This window comes from Pinus tabuliformis, chromosome 6 (genome assembly GCF_031772625.1).
Source record: "Pinus tabuliformis cultivar Carrire ecotype Pingquan chromosome 6, CPIR1, whole genome shotgun sequence".
NCBI lineage: Eukaryota > Viridiplantae > Streptophyta > Pinopsida > Pinales > Pinaceae > Pinus > Pinus tabuliformis.
The window spans coordinates 1,393,451,918-1,393,470,825 of record NC_142292.1 but is presented as its reverse complement, the minus strand read 5'-3'; the positions used below and the strand labels follow the sequence as shown (position 1 = coordinate 1,393,470,825).

General features: G+C 38.5%; 1 long non-coding RNA gene and 1 pseudogene across 1 annotated transcript; both read right to left on the bottom strand.

Moving 5' to 3' along the window:
• Positions 1-298: 298 nt before the first annotated feature.
• LOC149263837 (aspartic proteinase nepenthesin-2-like) lies at positions 299-6,246 on the bottom strand (annotated as a pseudogene).
• Positions 6,247-17,501: 11,255 nt separating this feature from the next.
• LOC149263836 (uncharacterized) lies at positions 17,502-18,517 on the bottom strand. The gene is made up of 2 exons (XR_016250004.1): positions 18,161-18,517; positions 17,502-18,071 (listed from the first exon to the last, which is right to left on the bottom strand). It is a non-coding gene; the product is annotated as an uncharacterized LOC149263836 (long non-coding RNA).
• Between the last annotated feature and the right edge of the window lie 391 nt (positions 18,518-18,908).

Here is an 18,908-nt window from a genome sequence, read left to right as displayed (position 1 = left end):
TTCCATTGACATAAACAGATCCTGGGTTTAATAATTTTGAAATAGGCTGAAACAACGCTCTTTATTATTCTATAAATACACAATATGTAAATATTGTTGCGTCCAAACGGTTACAGTGGTAGTATGAAATTACAAAATATATAGATATTGAAAGTCCATACTCCTAACAAATACTGGCACCATAGCCTATCTTCTTGTTTTTTGCGTCAACTGTTACAGCAGCACAAGATATATATAGACAGAAAAACCATACCCTTAGCAAATGCTAAGCACCATAGCCTATCTTCTTGCTTACAAGTTACAAGGTATCACAGACCGTAGGCATAAAGGACAACACGTTCCTCCCGTTGTCATAAAGTATTTGGTAGTTCTGCTGTTGAATATTTCCGAATATTGACATCCTATTGCTGGGTAACATTGCAAGGCAACCTATGCCACTGCTATTAGTATATGTGTAGTTCTCTTTTGGCAAATTGAAATCTGCTCCTTCGAAGTGGAAAGTTATTGTCGGAAAGTTTGAAGTTGAAGAGGCAGATTGTTGGTCAAAACATAGGTCCAGTCCAATGTTAGACCCATCAACCTGTGGTAGACTAACTGATGAGATCAGTGCTTTCTTCACAGCGTCATATCCAGTTCGTTCAAGATATGTGACAGTGGTTCCGGAGTCTATGATAACTCCGCCATTCCCATCGAATTGAAGATCAAAAGTACCATCGGGGATGTCCAATAATTGGCCACCAACGCTGATTCCCTCCAACGAAAGATAATAGAAATTTGGCGTCGATCTGCTTTGAACCAGGGGTGTCGAACTAAAAGTCTTCGCCTTCAAACTAGCTGTAAGGTCCTCGAGTTCTACCCGAGCGCGGGCGCGGTTGGGCACCGGGCGAGTCGACGGGCGTGCGGGTGCACGGGCGGTCGACGGGCGCACGGGCAGGCGCGGGCGCACAAAGTGGGCGCGGGCTGCACGACGGGCGGGTGAGGGCTGCACGACGGGCGGGCGCGGCAACACGGGCGTGCGACGAGCTGCGGAGAAAGTGTGACGATTAATGCGACGAAAGGTGAAACACTTAGAAATGGCTAAGTGTTGAATGACACATATAGTGACTTGGAGGAGGACTTGCGTGAGAGCAAGGTTGACGCAAGGAGAACGTTTTATGGGTGTGTGGATGCTAGTTTTGGGGTCGGCCAAGGGGCTACCACCCACATAAGGGACCACATGTAAAACTAATGTAACATGCATATAAATAACATACGTTGGAATCATTTCAGACACACAACTTCGCACTTGGAGAAGTACGCACAAGGTAGAGAGGTAAAAGTGCGCAGATTTAAGGGGTGATGCGCATACCTCATGCACAGGTCTTAAAGAAGCACTTGAAAGGTCTCTTGTAACCGGTTGTGGATTGGGCAAGGTGTGCCCGGGTGGATTTCTAAGGTGCGGTTCTTGGTGTAAGACTTGGCAAGGATTCTTGGTGGCTCGGGTGAGCACCGTCCTTTGTGCAAGAGATGCACAAGATGTTGTAAAGGCAGGTTTGCCTCTCTTTGTATTATTTGGTTAAGTGTGAGACTTGGTTCGGCCAAGACACACTTGTATTGTAAACTGATATTCTTAATAAAATTGTCGGGCAGACTCACATTACGGGGAGTTGCCCCTCCCCTTTATACTTGTTGCAATTATTGTTGTTCTTGGTATAATTGAATGATGATAATGAATGAGTATGGGCTTCATTAAGTATAAAGGATAATTGTATGTTTACTTGGTTGCGAAACACAAGCTAATTAATGTTAATGTGAAAGTAGGCGTAGTCCACGAATGTTAGTATTGGTGAAAAGAAAGTGTTCGGTGGTGCCGCACCTTGCTACAAGAGGTTGGAAGACTACCGCAGGTGTAGGGGCGTGACAGGTGGTATCAGAGCAAGGTTTTCTCGTGAAGGTTTGAAGTTGATGACAGGTGACATTGAGGCTTGAACACGGTTCAGGTGTTCAAGCATTTGAAGGTAGTTTCAAGACTCGGTTTCAGCAGGGTTGCTCGTGACAGTGGAAGCAGGTTTAGCAGAGGTGAAGCCTAGTGCTTGGACCAGGCTGAACGACAAGGCATGGCAAGTTTGGGGGAAGGTGAAGGGAAGCTCTTGCTTACCTTATACAAGTTGAAGCGGTTCAAAGAAGAGAATCCCCGGATTCGAGAGAAGCTTGCAGTCTTGGAAAGGAATGTTGAAGATGAGCTTCTTCAACTTGGTTGGACAATGGAGCAAGATGAAGTTGCAGATTGTGCTAACAAAGAAGAGGAAGCCATGACAGTTGAAGATGTTGCAGACATGACCATGATGGAGGATGAACTTGAGGATGATCAAGTTGGACCAGGATCGTGCAGTTTGCAGACATGGATGAATGAGGAAGAGCCTCATGATGATGAAGTAAGTATTGATACTTGTGTTTCATTTGGGCATTTGGTGGATGGACCGTATGCAGGGAGAGGCAAAGCCAGTTTGCCTATGCTATGGAGGATCTTGCCATGGATGACTAGGATGAGACCTTGTATGGAGAAGCAAGGATTGTTGATTGTTGCAGGACTTGTTGGGGTTGTTTGTGACCTTATGGTAGAAGGTACAAAGGCCCTTGACAAGGGAGGAACTTGATGATCGTTGTGGATGATTGGGTCATGCTTTAGTCACATGGCTAAGTGCCCGGCATGACTCATGGACAGATTGAGGAGGGCACACACTTGTGATGCTTGGGTGGACTTCTCATGGCCGAGACCAAGAGACAGTCTTGATGGACACTTTGGTGGAGGAGCTATGATGGAAGGGACTCGTGATGATGATGATATGGTTGGATGACCGAGTTCACTAGACCGAAGATTGTAGACTTGGATGAGGATGGCCGATGGTTGTAATGAGTCTACTTGGTTGGACTACATAGACAACTTAGTCATGGACATCAGGTTGGAGGCATGGAGCATGGCAGTCTTATGCAGGGACATTGTGTGGGAGCACTTGTAGAGGTGTCATGGACATCCAAGGAAGAGTGCCAAGGCAGGGATGTTGTGCAGATGGATTTGCTAGTGTGACATGGAGACTTACTACTTATGAGCCTATGGAGAGGTTGTGCACTCTTGTACAACAAGACCATGGACTTGGATGGATTTGTGAGCAGATTATGGAGCATTCCTACTACATGGAGATGTTGGTTGGAGATGACTGAAGGAGCTCATGATGACATGAGATTGTTGTGACTTTTAGGGACTTCATACGTGGTGGACTTAGAGGATTTGATGCATTGAGGAGATGAGGTCAGGAGACTTTGATGCAATATGGGATGCATACTTTCAAAGTACATGTATGGGCATGGCTTGGAAGAGTGACTTGATGTGGATGATCGATATGAGACACTTTGGGGTGATGAAGTTACAATGATGATGATGATGCCTTGACTTGGGCATGGGTTGAGCCGAGACTCAACTACTTTGACACATGGATAGATGAGACAAGTGCATACTTGTTTCGATGGCAGACTTGAGGGATGGCACATTGTGGATATGATGAAGGGGTGCTTCATGGACCCAGATGTGGCACATCGAGAGTCGGGTCGAGGAGATGATCTCTTCACATGGAGGAGACACACACACACATGATGATGTTGGGATAGATGTGGCTAATTTCATGTAGCACATTGACACCAAACATCATGGACATCATGTTGCAGATGAGGTGGATGGAGTTCCATGGACCTGAGCATGGATTATGGAGATAGATTCTTGACGAGTCAAGGATGTGACAGGATGTTTTGAGAAACGACTGATGGTGGCATGAGGATGTTCACTCTCATGGTTTGAGCGTGGTAGTTGGACTGGCCATCCAACTAGTTCGAGACATGAGGGCATGCAGTGGGCAAAGATGTGTTGGCATCATGTTGGAGTATCATGGCAGCAGTTCACATGAGGACACATGATGAAGACAGGGTTAGTAATCATGGATCGAGATGATATCTGATGGAGAGCATACTGTTGAGGTGCATACCTTGGTATGGTGAGCTTGGTGGCAGTTGGTCGCTAAGTCGAGGCATGATGGAGATGAGGCTCAACATATGTTGCAAGGATGTTTGCTCTATGTGGAGAGGTCGACATTGTGGATGATGGTGATCTTGGTGGATGGCTACCGGGATGGTATGTTGTCAAGGACGACAACGATTTCAGGTGGAGGAGGATGTAAGGTCCTCGAGTTCTACCCGAGCGCGGGCGCGGTTGGGCGCCGGGCGAGTTGACGGGTGCGCGGGTGCACGGGCGGTCGACGGGCGCGGGCACACAAAGTGGGCGCGGGCTGCACAACAGGCGGGCGAGGGCTGCACGACGGGCGGGCGCGGCGACACGGGCGTGCGACGAGCTGCGGAGAAAATGTGACAATTAATGCGACGAAAGGTGAAACACTTAGAAATGGCTAAGTGTTGAACGACACATATAGCAACTTGGAGGAGGACTTGCGTGAGAGCAAGGCTGACGTAAGGAGAACGTTTTATGGGTGTGTGGATGCTAGTTTGGGGGTCGGCCAAGGGGCTACCACCCACATAAGGGACCACATGTAAAACTAATGTAACATGCATATAAATAACATAAGTTGGAATCATTTTAGACACAAAACTTCGCACTTGGAGAAGTACGCACAAGGTAGAGAGGTAAAAGTGCGCAGATTTAAGGGGTGATGCGCATACCTCATGCGCAGGTCTTAAAGGAGCACTTGGAAGGTCTCTTGTAACCGGTTGTGGATTGGGCAAGGTGCGCCCGGGTGGATTTGTAAGGTGCGGTTCTTGGTGTAAGACTTGGCAAGGGTTCTTGGTGGCTCGGGCGAGCACCGTCCTTTGTGCAAGAGATGCACAAGATGTTGTAAAGGCAGGTTTGCCTCTCTTTGTATTATTCGGTTAAGTGCGAGACTTGGTTCGGCCAAGACACACTTGTATTGTAAACTAATATTCTTAATAAAATTGTCGGGCAGACTCACATTACAGGGAGTTGCCCCTCCCCTTTATACTTGTTGCAATTGTTGTTGTTCTTGTTATAATTGCATGATGATAATGAATGAGTATGGGCTTCATTAAGTATAAAGGATAATTGTATGTTTACTTGGTTGCGAAACACAAGCTAAGTAATGTTAATGTGAAAGTAGGCGTAGTCCACGAATGTTAGTATTGGTGAAAAGAAAGCGTTCGGTGGTGCCGCACCTTGCTACAAGCGGTTGGAAGACTACCGTTGGTGTAGGGGCGTGACACTAGCGATCTGGCCTATAAACAAAGGACTGGTTTTGGAAGGTGGATCAGTAACAGAGACGAGACAGTAAGAAAACATGTTACCCGCAGACTGGCCAAGCTGTGAAATGAAGGACAGAGGACCTCGGCCGAAGCCTACTAATCCACCTCCTTGGGTAAAGCCACCTCCTTCATTGTCCTGCCCGCAACCAAACGCAATATGGGGAAGGGATTGAAAAGAAAGGGTAAAGCTCTCGTAAGCAAGGATACCCTCCGTGGAGGACTGGTCACCATAAGTATACAAGTATTCGCAATTTGAACCACTGCAAGAATACATCGGGAGAGCTTGGCAAGAGAACTTGAACAGGGGACCTTACTGTAACTGGAAGAGTGGGAGGGATCAAAGATTGGAGTTGGCTGCCGATAGCAATCACTGCAGGGCTTGCACTGCATCCATGTCAGGTCGCTGCCGGTGTCCAGAACTGCAGAAAAGGATAATGATGGCATGCCAATCACCATCTTCATGAGAAATTCTCCATTTCCTGCATATACTGGAGCCTCCACTGCCTTCACTTCATCAACAGATCTCTGCAGTTTTTGTAGTTTGTCTTGACTACGTTTGATCGCTCGTTTCAGACACTCACTGGATGTAATATTTCCTGGAGAGAATGGAGAAAGAGGTGAATCTGTATGCACAAGATCTATTCTCAATCCAATAAGGGGTTCCTCTAGTAATCCTACACCAACTACTTCATGTACTGGAAAGTTGGCTACATGCCTGCATCGGATCAGAGGAAATATTGAGATCAACTGCGTGAAAGTAATAAGCAGCCATTTACAGACATCGAAAGATCTAGCCAATTTCTCAGCCATCTCTCGTCTACAACTCCCTAGAGACATTCATGGTTATGAGGAGAACAACTAACAGGAGGATAGAAGAGGATGAAGGGAAGATTATGTTGTACTCTGGGAGATCCATCGTATTTATAGGAGGCAATGTACCTCCCTTAGTCGTACGGATCCATGGATATCTATGAACATGGTCTATGTATAAACTTGACAAATATGAACGGAGAATTGAACTATTTGAGACATAAATGATATTTGTACATAGTCTATGTATAAACTTGACAAATATGAACATAGTCTATGGATATCTATGAACATTTTCTTAATCGATGTATAAACTTGACAAATATGAACGGAGAATTGAAGTATGAGATCTTAATGATATTTTTTCCAATTATTATTGTGGAATCTCACTTTCCAGACAAGCGGATTCTATCACTTCTTCGTTCCGACTCTGCCAACTCATAAGCAACGGTCAGTTTTATATTTTTTGATGCATAAAAGGTAAAGCTTTTGGAGTTCAAACTATTCTCCATAACTGCATAAAAGCTACATACCGTTTCATATTCCGGGGAATCGTATGGAAGAGGTTATGAATATAAAGCTTTTCTGATAGATTTTCTCCTGTATCACATCCTATCAGCCTCCACTTTAGAATTAGATGAAACTGTGAGAGATTCTACTGGTGGGGTCTACGAATAGGAATCTTGGCAGTGACAGTGAGCCTTTAGATGAATATGATGCTAACTACTTGTCGATCAGAATTGATATTCGGATGAAATAGTGAGATATTGTGCTGTGTATAGTCCTGTTTAAAGGAATCTTGGTAATGACTTCTACGCATTTAGATGAATGATAAGGCTGACCGCCAATCCAATTTTTTGTTTTCCGACCCTAACGTGTTACTTGCATTTGCTTTATTGCATCCGACCACAGAGCCTTCGTCTGTACGTGGGGTTTGTGAAGTGCCAAGGGAAATCTTGGCAATGACTGCGCGTTTAGATATTTATGAGGCTACCTCAGATTTAACCAGCATAATTGCATTAAAGTTATCACGCAACAACAATAATTAAAACCCTACGTTGGAATTGGAATTTGATGCCGTAAAGCGATTCCCAGGAACCTTTCTTCCCCTGTACTTAAAATATTCGTTCAGACTGCCATTATTGTCCCTGAGGCTTTTTGGCTAGATGCCAAGGTTGCAATTATTATCCTACGGATTCCACAATTTCCCACATTTTACGCAAGATTTTTGGAATAGGAGTTCCACAGTATGCGGAGTGCCGATGATATAAACTTGACAGGAGGATGCGATTTTAATGCGCCCTTTTATGTATGAAATTGTATGAAATCGTACATAAAAGGGCGCATTAAAATCCCTATGGGCAAGCTAGGGATTTTAATGCGCCCTTTTATGTATGATGATAGCCATTTCATGCCATGGTTACGGCAGTCTATGATGATGGATGGATGCTACGCCGGTTTGCATGTCCTGGAAGTCTGACAACGAGCCGCCGCCACTGTTCTACAAGGACGACTGAATTACAGTTACGGCAGTCTATGATGATGGATGGATGCTACGCCGGTTTGCATGTCCTGGAAGTCTGACAACGAGCCGCCGCCACTGTTCTACAAGGACGACTGAATTACAGGACGGATAAAGGACGACTGTTCTTTGTTAATGGCGTGAAACGAGAAGCATAAAAAAGGTGTTTTTAAAGAATTTTAAATAATTTGAAATAAAATATTTTTTTATATTAATTATTGAAATAAATAAATTTAGAGATTTTAAATTACAATCAATAAAATAATTTATATTAATATTAAATTATATTAATTATATAATTTATAAAATTTGAAGTTAGGTTGAGAATTTAAAATATAAATAGAAATGAAATATTATTATATTAGTATTATTTATATAATTTATAAAATTAAAATTAAATATTTAAAATATAAATATAAATTATGTAAATTTAACATTATTTTGAGTATTATAAATTTTAATAAAAAATAAATATTTATTTATGTATTCAAGTTTTTTTGATCCATAATAAATTAAGCAAAGTTTTTTGGTAGAAATCATATAAAAAGATTTTTTGGCGGACGCTTTACCAACAAATGGGGTTCCTAATTAATATAATAAAAATAAAAATTTAATATATATTTGAAATAATATTTTTTATTATAGTAATAAATAAATAAATTTTATAATTTTAAATATAATATTTAACTTCTTAAATATAACCATTAGAAATATATATATAAATTGACATGAACATTTTAATTAACCTAATTAAAAAAAGAAAATTTAAAATATTTTTTTATTATGGAAATTTATTTTATTATAATAAATAAATTTTAAAATTTTAAATATAATATTTAAGTTTTCAAATATTTTGATGAAAAACTCATTCAATATAATCTATACTAATTTTAATTATACATATATACGTTCCATCACATAAGAACTTGAATTTCAAAATACATGGACTCTTTTTATATATATATCAAAAAAAGCACATAGAGTGGGGATTAGAGCTCAACATATTTATGTAAGGGCTATAATCCCCACTCCGTGTGTTTTTTTTAAATAAATACCCAAAAATATAATTTTATATATACCCACAAAATAAAAATAGAGTTCATGTATTTTGAAATGTATGAAAGTATGTATATATGTATAATTAAAATTAATATAGGTTATATTCAATAAGTTTTATGTGAAGTGATAAATGGGCTGAAATAAACTATAAATGAGAAATCATAATTGTAATTAAAATGCCGTAGAGATATTTTATTCCTTTGGACTAGTATTGGTAGATCCATAGTTCAATGGATCGAGGTTGGTTTTGGGAAACACACTAAAAAAATTGTTTTAATTATAATATTTTTTATATTCACTTGTTTTATATAATTTGTAAGTAGTTGACATTGAAATATTTTATTTATGATTCATATTCTCCACATTAAAATGTTAATACAAAGAGAAAACATTTATCTTTATAAAATGCTATACATTTTTCTATAACCCCAAGTTATTATAAATCCAAGGCAATAATATTAAACCCAAGGGATTAATATTATAAACCCAAAGCATATAAACTGAAATATAAATATTATAAACCCTAAAATAAATATGGTTGACCATGGTTGACCATGGTTCATTTTCATATTCAGAAAATATTTGTCACAATGTGGCATTCAACCATGGTTGAGCATTCTTGAGCATGATTGATTTTCAAATCAAGCCAATCTTTGTGACAATGTGACGTTGGGCCATGGTTAATTTTCATATTGAGAAAATCTTAGTCACAATGTGACATTGTGTTGAAAAAGGTGTAACTAGCTTCAGTCTTCATAATGAAATGATCTTTGTAAATGATGAAATAAAAGAAATAAAATTATTTTTGTATTCCTTGTTGCGTGGGTTTCATGAGCAATAGGTTTATTTGTTAGTGGCTCACATTGAGAGCCTTAGGATTTATTATTAAGTCAAAGAGTCAATGTCATGTATGAAGAAGCTCTTCTTGAGCTTATGTTTAACGTATACAAGTCTATAGAAATGTCAAGAAGCCCTCCAAATGATAAGCACAATCTTCTTCATCATGTCGGCCTGCAAAATGAATAAAAAACAGTCATGTCGGCTCAAATAAAGAGACACAATGGTTCCCTCTCTCATGTCGACATATATACAAGGAAAACCACTATATATAGGCGTGAAAAGGATCTACATTATAAGAAGGATAGGAACTCAGATCCTTTGAAATCTTGGACAAGTACAGTGGTTCAGAAATATCCGATGAGTACAGTAGTTCAGTGTTGTGGATGAATAAGGATCTCTGTGTTTTTCGGTGATGTCTCGGCCTCCTCATAGTCTTAATGAAGTAATGTCTCGACATACTAAGATGTAGTCCCATTGTCCACATATGTGTAATGAAGATCTCTCAATAATATACTCTTGGCATACCTTTGTCTCAACATACAGTCTTGACATTCTTGTGAAGAGGAGGATCTTAAACTATCACTCTCTGTCTCAGCATACATTTAAGATGCAGCTATAATTTGAGCATAGAAGTAATCATAGTTAATACATAGTCATAAGCATGATGAAGATCTTGGTATATATATACATATCTTAGTATAAAGATCTCGGTGTTATGGTGAAAGTCTCAATGGAGGAGCAGCAATGATCTTAGTGGAAGAGTAGCAATGATCTCAATAAAGGTGTTGCAATGGTGCAACTATAATGATATATGCGGTGCAATAATGATGACCTCAGTGAAGCAACAGTGATGATGATGATCTCAGCAGCGACAAAGAAGAGGATTGGTGTCTTGGTCTTGGAGTGGCCTAATAGGTCAAGGGTAATGGTCTTGGTATTCGTCAATTGGAATCTCTATAAGAAAAATTTTGTGTACTGGGTTTTCCTCTTAAAGAGTGAGAGGTTTTGGCCCTGGCAGAAAGCCAACATCTTGTGTCCTTGTCTCTTTTGTTTTGGTAACTATTTGATGAACTAAGAATGCACTCTAATAATAAAAGCGAAGATAGTGCTAATAAGAAACAGTTAAAAATACCTCACAAATAGTTATCCTGGTGAGAAGAATCTTATTAACATAATTTGCACTAGATTCTTCAACATGGTATCAAATCTAAGGTGTTGAAGTCAAAGGAAGGGAGGCAAAAAGAGATATTCAAGGATCATTTTTCAAGAAGGGCATCAAAGAAAGTTGAAGGGTTTTGTGTTTCAAAACCTACTTCAGGGATTGAAGGATCAGTCTACAACAGCAATATACAATGGTAAGGGCTTTTGTCTATATAATTAAGGAGAAAGTCTACAACAACAAGACAATTTAGTCCTACAGTAAGGTTGATTTGGATCCTTATCTAAAGTTCTAGGATCAAGTAATCTCAGTCAAAAGATGAAGCATTCAGAACTCGAGTACATATCAACAATTTTGGTGTCTCCCACAGTTTCAGTCTATGTCATACAGTGATCTCAATAATAACATGATGGCATCATAATAGTGACAATCACTACCTCGGATTGAATCATTTGCTATAAAGAATACAGTCTTGACAACTCATATTCATGATACTTGATGGCATATTGAAGTAGACCATCTGCAACATTGATCCGAATGGAAAATGGCATCAACCCATGGTACTCATCGACCCATATTATTCATCGACCCATGGAATTTACCCATGGTATTGTAAATGGCATCCGCCCGTGGTATTGTAAAATCCACCCATGGTATTCATTCACCCATGGAATTTACCCATGGTATTGTAAATGGCATCTGCATGTGGTATTGTAAAATCCACCCATGGTATTCATTCACCCATGGAATTGACCTGTGGTATTGTAACTGAAAAATACTATAAGTAACAAGTCACATTTTGTAAAAGGACAGGTGGTCCGCCACAATGTAGCCTTTACAGTTATTATCGGTTTTAATAAAAAGTTTCTTTGTGGTTTTGTTTATTGGGCATTCTCCTCTTTTTCTTCTAGCATTTTAAGTTTTCAGATCTTGGGGGTCTCTTCCCCAAGATCCATTTCAATCTTTCAGATCTTGGGGGTCTCTTCCCCAAGATCCATTTCAATCTTTCAGATCTTGGGGTTCTCTCCCCCCAAGATCCATTTCAATCTTTTAGATCTTGGGGGCCTCCTCCCAAGATCCGGATCAGTGGTATCGGAGCAGGTTATGATTCCATGGGAACGAGGGTTTGATGCATGTTTCAGTTTCAAATTTTGCAGCAATATTCAACAAATGTCAGGCATGTGCTACAACCTCCACAGAGCACTTTCTTGGGTCACGCAGGAAGAATTTTTCTTTTCTCATTTTTTTGCAGAATTTTTTTTTGGGCGGCGACTTTGCAGATCAGATCTGTACATTTTGGTGCAAGATCTGCAAAATATAATTGCAGATCTGTATTCCTGGTGAAAAAATAGCCGATTTCAAAAAAAAAATCGGTTGAATCGGAGTCCGGATGAAGAAGATATCGCTGATTTAAAAATCAGTGGGGTTGCAGACAATTTTCAGGGCAGCGATTTTGTGGCGCAGATCTAGATGTCCTGGTACAAGATCTGCAAAATCTAATTGTAGATCTGGATTCTTTGGGAAAAACTACCCAACTTCAAAAAACAAATCAGTCGAATCGGAGTCCGGATGAGGGAGATATCGTTGATTTAAAATCAGCTCTTTTTTGCAGAAATTTTGGTGACGGCGGGAGAGTTGCAGCGCAGATCTGGAATTCTAGTGCCTGGATCAGGATTTCTATCATATGGGCAGATGCAAAATGGTCTTTCTGCTTCCAAAAACAGGTTATAATAAATATTCTTAGTTATATTGGCCGAGTTATGTCCATTTTAATTCTGGAGCAACATTCGGAGTGGGTTTCCATTGGAGACGTGCCCTCCCACCCCACTTTAGTAGGCACCTGCTTCACATTCATCAGTTTCAACGTAGCAGCAATCGGCTTGGGTTATTTGGAGATGTGCCCTCCCACCCTAGGCTATGTAGGCACCTGCTACTTCATCAGCAACCAACATCATGGTTGTGGGTCATCCACAAACCCACACTTCATCGAAGTCCATTTGCTAGGTCGTACACTGTTAGTATCACAGTTGGTCACAAACATTACAGGGTATCTCTATCCTCGGATCTTCGTTCTTCATGGTTATGGGTCATCCACAAACCCACAGTTCATCGAAGTCCATTTGCTAGGCCACACACTGTCAGAATCACAGTTGGTCACAAGCATTACAGGGTATCTCTATCCTCGGATCTTCATTTATCAGGGTTTTGGGTTAACCACGTAAAACCCTTATCTTCAGTGGATCTTCATATTCAACAAAGGCTTTGCAGGAGGGAACTTTACGCAATGGGGACCATTGCTTCTTAAGGAGGGAGGAATGATCCGAATGGAAAATGGCATCAACCCATGGTACTCATCGACCCATGGAATTTACCCATGGTATTGTAAATGGCATCCGCCCGTGGTATTGTAAAATCCACCCATGGTATTCATTCACCCATGGAATTTACCCATGGTATTGTAAATGGCATCTGCATGTGGTATTGTAAAATCCACCCATGGTATTCATTCACCCATGGAATTGACCCGTGGTATTGTAACTGAAAAATACTATAAGTAACAAGTCACATTTTGTAAAAGGACAGGTGGTCCGCCACAATGTAGCCTTTACAGTTATTATCGGTTTTAATAAAAAGTTTCTTTGTGGTTTTGTTTATTGGGCATTCTCCTCTTTTTCTTCTAGCATTTCAAGTTTTCAGATCTTGGGGGTCTCTTCCCCAAGATCCATTTCAATCTTTCAGATCTTGGGGGTCTCTTCCCCAAGATCCATTTCAATCTTTCAGATCTTGGGGTTCTCTCCCCCCAAGATCCATTTCAATCTTTTAGATCTTGGGGGCCTCCTCCCAAGATCCAGATGAATAATATGGGTCGATGAGTACCATGGGTTGATGCCATTTTCCATTCGGATCAAACATAGCGCTCAGAAATAGGTCCAGGTACTATAAGGTGATCATAGAAAGTAACCTTGATATTCTATGATTCTACATGAATGATGAATACTACAAGGTTCACATGTGTGACAACAAGAATTCCTAGATGTCTTTCCGAAAAAAAATTATTAGGCTTCCCACAAAAAGAGAAATTGATTTCAATATAGAGCTAGTTCCAGGAGCTACCCCAGTGTCAAAGTCCCCTTACCGAATGAGTATGCCTGAATTAACAAAGCTTAAGATGCAGTTACAAGAGTTGCTAGACAAAGGGTACATTCGCCCAAGTGTATCACCTTGGGGATCCCCAATGTTGTTTGTGAGAAAGAAAGATGGGACCTTGCACCTATATCTCAATTATAGGAAACTAAATAAATTAACTATTAAAAACAAGTACCTGTTTCCAAGAATCGATGATTTATTTGATTAAGTCAAGGGAGCGACTCAGTTTTCTAAAATTGATCTATTGTCAAGGTATCATCAAATCAAAATAAAAGTGCGAGTAATCTACAAGACAACATTTTGAACCCATTATGGTCATTATGAATTTGTCGTCTTACCGTTCGGGCTTACTAATTCCCCTGCAACTTTCATGAGTTAAATGAATAGTATTTTCACCCTTACCTAGATAAATTTGTTTTGATTTTTATTGACGACATTATTATATACTCAAGGAACTTAGAAGAGCATAAGGAGCACCTTCAGATAATGTTGAAAACCTTAAGAGAAAATTAGCATTATGCTAAGTACAACAAATACGACTTTTGTGAGGATCAAATTCAATATTTGGGATAGAACAAGTGAGTGAACACAAGCTATTAAGTGACAGATAAAAACAAATAAACATAAGTACCTTATCATTGTAGGATCGCTGCTATGATTTCGAGGAGGGAGGCTCTAAAATGAAGCGAAGGAAAAATTTTGGAAGGTGATTGTAGCTGCTACAATAGGACTTTATAATAGGCTTGCCCAAATCCAAAAAGAAAAATTATTCTATCATGGTAGTGGTGGATAAGTTGAGAGGAAAAACTCATTTTATCCCTATCACATATACTTACAAAATTGTTGAAATTGTAGATATATTTATGAGGGAGATATTTCGGTTGTATGGCATGCCGAAAGTAGTTATTTCCGAACAGGATGTAAAGTTTACTTCTGCATTTTGGAAAGCCCTTTTTACTGGGTTAGGCACTCATATTCAATTCAGTACAACATACCATCCACAAATAGAGGGGCAGACAGAACACTTTCCTAGTTTTAGTTGTTGATGATTTTCAATTATGGGTGAACACTTTCCTAGTTTGAGTTTTCCTTTTTTTCTTGCTCATGTATTTTGGTATCTACATTTGTTATTTTACATAATCTTTTCTTTTTCTTTTTTTCTTTTTTTTTGTGGGGTTTAAACATCTTCCATATATGTTTGTAGTAAATTATGAATCAATATTGTCTTTGTTTTATGACATGAGCATTGTTGGATTGTTCATTTCAAAATAAGAGAGAATAGACATTTAAAATGTTCAATCAATTAAAAATTCCTTACCAAAGAACTAGCTTAAAGCTATTTATTTTTTTTCATTTGAGTAACTAGAATGCATGGTCGAATTAACTAGAATTCAAACCTTCTAGATCCATCCTTGGTTCCAAGCCCTTATCGCATCGTAATATATTTTGCCCTTATATATTATTATAGGGTCATATTGTTATAGCACAATCAACTTTGTTCAATAAAATTAGGGCATTGTAATTTCTAGCACTCCAAAAATTTATATAGCTTACATTGCATCAAGATTTGTATAAATCTAAACATGAAGTGTGATGTTAAACTCTCAACCTAGCCACTTACATTTTCATTATGATGCACCCATTGAGGCAATAAGCTGAAATATCCAAAATAAATAAAATTAGTGAAGTGCTTATTCAAAAAGCCAAAAGTCTTGCTTCTGATACAATTGGACAATCAAAAGTCTTGTTTTGGATGTAATTGGAGAATGGAATTTTACTTTAGTATCTACAACATGTTGGAGGAGGATTTGTTGAGGAGTTGTGTACATTATGTTACAGGGCTCCAAAGATAAATAAAGGAATTGTTAATATATATATATATAATAAAACTTAAATAATACTACACCACTTATCAATAAATTTTTCATCTCTAAATGTTAGTAGTTAAGTGGTAAAGGCTCAAATCATTATCTATTTTTGCAGATTTTCTTATATGGCATGTATAGTGTACTTTTCTTTTTCATAAATTCAACTTTAGTTTTCTTTTTCATAAATAAAAAATTAAAATAAATCTAAATCCATATATATGCTCTCTTCATGTACATGATACATCTATTATTATAACTAAGCAAAGTTCCTTTGTAATGATATGTTTTTTCATGCGTGCAACATTGAGTAAGATATAAATATAAAAGTAACTTAACTTGCAAACTTGATAACTTGTACATGAAACAAATAAATCCATTCTAACTACATTCCTCAAACCTGATGTAACATTGATAGAATATAACATCAAATCCAGATCATGAATTTAAAAGTCAATGAAGACATTGTCATACACACAAGTTCAAATTCATGTATTTGTATTCCAAATTTGTCTAGTTATACATTTTTCTTTTCTACAAAATGGAACTTCATTCCCAACATAGATAATGGAAGTTCATGCCCATGAATGACATTATGGAAATGCCGCCTCATGACTGATCTAGAAATTGGGTGTATAAGTCACCATCGCCACTCTTGGCACTCCCAAGTGCATTTCCAAAGTGATATTGCTGCAAAAATTCAATAACCAATTAGTTGCAAAATCCAAAATGCATATAATCAATTTCATTAATTAATGATAAGTTTTTGGTCAACTACTCATTCTCACCATGAAGATCTAAGGCAATGGAGAAGACTGCCCTTCCTGGGTAGATGGTGGAGCACTTGGTGATGGATATAGGCATGGTTCAGGGGTGATGGATAAAGGCATGGTGGGAGAAAAATTGGAAAAATGTAGTGGGTTGGGGCGATGATACATCCCTATTGGTTGTACGATAGTGGGAATAACCCTAGGGCGAGCGATCACCCTAGGGGGGGAAATTGGAATGTTGAGGGTGGATGATTGGAACAATGAGAAGGGCGGATGGTTAAAGGGGAGGGGTGGGAATTGGGAAAGGTTTGGGGAGTCGGTTATAGGCATGGGAGAAGTACTGATTGGAGAAGTGCTCCCAATGCTATAGTTTCTTTCATCGACATGCTCATCAAATAATTGGAGTCGACAAGTTGGCCTGTCAACTGTAACAACAAAAAAAGTTCATATAGTTATGCCTATGCATTGCAAATGATAGTATATCATATTTCACATGAAAAAATACATAACATCAGATTTACCATTTTTGTGTATAATAGAATGTTGCACTAACTCAGGCATGTGGTCCACAGTTCTTTGTCGTTGAGAAGACAACTCCAGCTGTTCATTCATGCTCTTTTTTTTTGCACGAACTCGTCCAACCCTTTCAAATTGTAGTTTATCTTTCCCTGCATTTGACTTGTGACCAAAACACCTTTTCTTATTGACTGGGCTCAAGAAACTATGTTTTCTCTTGGTAGTGATCTTGGATGGAGTTATAGTATTGAAAAACATTTTGTTGTATTCTTGACACACTTTGTCTACCAAGTTGTTTAATGCATATGCCTGTTCCAAATTTGTAGGTATTATGGATCTCAATTTCTCATGAGTTGATGAGTTAACACGTTTCATCTCATCATCTTCAAATAATGCACTATCTGGTCGTACATTGGTCGTTTCAACATTATATGAGAAATTATCTAAATTATCATTGCTTGTTTCATTATGATAATTTAGAATGGGAGGAGAATCAAAGCATGGTAGAAGCTCTGTTTGGATTTCTGGGCCCAATATAGGTGACTCATTCAAATCAAATAAAATTCTAGGAATTTCTGTAGTAGGATTAGTGACATTAGGGAATACATTTTCACCCAAGCTAATGTTACTTGCCAACATCTCAACTTTCAATACATGTTTACAGATGTTTCCATTTAAGGCCCACTTGCAATTACAAAAGTGTAGAGTGGAATCTTTATATATGACATTGTACCAAATATCACGAGTATTGTTATTTTGGCTACGAACCCAATAATCGTTGTTACTCTTTTCATCAGGCACACAATCTTCATTTGGGATTTGGTTAGCTCTACACCTGGATGAATTCAACTGTTCCTCAATTTTTCTGGGTCGTACAAAACCAGCTTCTTTTAAACGTTGCATATGATTGTAATATAATACAACCTTTGTCAACAACACATAAATCAACCAATCAACCCGCCTATGGCATGCATTGTTTTTCTCACTTAGGTACCTCTGCTTGATATACCGATGGTAAGACTCAATTGCATTATTTGTATTTTGATTGGAATGTGGAAAATTTCTGTACGCTTTTGCCCACATATCTGTAGAAAGAAATTTATTGGTTATGAATTAATAACTATACATATGACATGCAAAAAAGAGTCATTAAAGCCACTTATAAGAAACTTACATATTTTGTTGTTGGCTAACCAAGTTGCTTTAAAATATTCCAAAAACTTTGTATGGTCACTGAATCCTTCAAATAAATTTTCAACTGCCTTTTTTACAGATTCATCATCTGCACATGTGTGCATGATTTCTCCTAAAGCACGGAAAATTCGGATTTGGTTTTCCCTTCCTTGGACTTTGTTTCCAACATTCTTCAACCATGCACGACGAACATGCCACACACATAATAATATTGTACAGTTGATTGAAGACCTGGAATAACATAATTTTTAGAGAGAATATACATTAAGAATATTTTTATGTCTCTTATAAAAAGAATAAACACATCACCTTAATGCTTCAATTTCAGCAGTAGCATCATCTGTAATGAAGGCTTTAACATGCCAATCTGGTTGCTATAGTATTGCGTGATGATATCACCCAAGCTACTGGAACCCCATTGTGATGTTTGTCGAAGACCATTAAAGTGTAAAGTTGATACTACATTACAAACAAAGTACATAATTATATTTATATAAGATACAAGCATTAAAATGGTGTTGAATAAATGAATTAGATTTAGGGTAATTTTGTACTCACCCCGTACTTATTTGTACCAAATGTTGAATCCATTGAGATTATATTGTTGTGAGAATATTTTAGCATCATTGAACGCATCCACTTTGTCTGTATGCCTATGATAAAAGGGATGTTTTCAGCAAGATCTTGTTTCTGGTAGAAGAAAAAGCTCTCAGTGTGTTCCTTATACC